Raw genomic sequence first — 1,661 nt, 5'->3', positions numbered from 1 at the left:
GTGGCATGGAGGAGGAATAGTGGAAATGTATCCACATTTACACTATTCCTCTTACCAAAACCATTTATGGAAAATAGGAACTGCATTGGAACATGTATCTCTGGATTGGAAATGATCATATTGTTTATATTTCTAGCCTTAAGCTTAAAAGATTATAATGTTCAAAAGAATTTTTATATATTTGTTTAAATTTTTCCCTCTTTTAACAACTAGGATCTAGAGGGAAAAGAAAAGACCAGAGAATGGCCAAAATTACTGGGGCAGCTATTTAGGGCCTGTGTCAGGAAAAGGAGGTCTTACTCATAAACAGTGCCACCCAAAGGTAATAAAGGAGGTCAGAAGTGCTTCCACTGTGGAAAGCTGGGCCACTTCAGTAGACTGTATTACAGATGAGAGCCACAGATAGGCAAGGGAGTAGAAAGGAAGCTCCCACTCACTTGCTTTAAGTGTGGATCTAATAAAGACCTGTTTGTTCTCTTTACGGTCAATGGCATATTCAATACTCTTCTCCAGCACCACAACTCAAAGGCATTGATTCTTCTTCTATCATCTTTAGTCACTGTCCAGCTCTCTGATGCATAGCAAGTAATTGTGAAGACCATGGCCTGGATCATGCGCACTTTAGTCTCTAGATTGATATTGTTGCTTACTCACCCTTATTTAATTTGGAATTGTTTCTCCATCAAGTGAGGTTTTCAAAGAATAGAACTGGAGGCCATATAGTTGTTTTCAGGTTATGCTTAAAAATCATCATCAGTTACACAACTGGGCTTGAAAAACTTGTGCAGACATGTCTTTCCTAGTTAAGGCATTTTAAAATCAGATTGACTTAACCAGCTAGATTAAATTTAAACTTGAGATTTTTCGCTCTTTTAAATATTTTACTTCAGGCGATTAAAATTTCAGTTGACATTTTTTTTTTATGAATATTTTTTCCCTGGTAGGCTTTGGCTAAGTCTGGTAAAATTAGAACTTTAAGAATGACCTTTCACTTTTTATTGCTTGCATTACATCTATAGGATTTTTTTGAGGCATAAGAAGTTTGAAGGAATTTTAAAAACTTTCTTTTAAGTCTGGAGAAATTAATCTGGAGATTATCTAGCAGGCTAATGCTGACCCAAAGGCATTTTTACTCCACAAGTGGCTCCGTGGGAGGAAGATGAGTAATCTACAGCCGTACAGTTTACAACCTTGGAAAACCTACTAGAATGTCAACTAAGATTGAGTTCCAGTTCTACCATAATGAGTTGGATGTTTTGGATTTTTTTTTAAATTTTTTTTCAGTTTTACATCTGGTGGCCTGGTGGGTAAGGAGCTGCTGCACTACCAACCCAAAGGCATGTGGTTCGAATCCTCCAACTGTTCCCCAGGGGAGAAATAGCCAACCTCCTGGTGGTTTGCATCTCAGAAACTCAATGGAGAGTCATTTACGAGTCAGTTCCAACTCCATGGCAATAAGTATTATTTGTAGAATAGAATATACAGTATTGCCTCTAAGTAAAAAATTATTTAAAACTATAACTACATTCTAAGAGGATGGTATGATTTAAAATGTATAAAACATAATAATTTATAATGACTCACTCACTGCAGTTGAATCAGAACTGACTGCTTGAGGAGAGTCTGTTCATTTTTCTCCTGTGGTGCCATTGGTGGGTTCA

The sequence above is a fragment of the Elephantulus edwardii genome, unplaced genomic scaffold (genome assembly GCF_000299155.1).
Source record: "Elephantulus edwardii isolate Elephantulus edwardi_28Jun2011 unplaced genomic scaffold, EleEdw1.0 scaffold00223, whole genome shotgun sequence".
NCBI classification, from domain to species: domain Eukaryota; kingdom Metazoa; phylum Chordata; class Mammalia; order Macroscelidea; family Macroscelididae; genus Elephantulus; species Elephantulus edwardii.
This window is presented reverse-complemented; position numbering follows the sequence as displayed.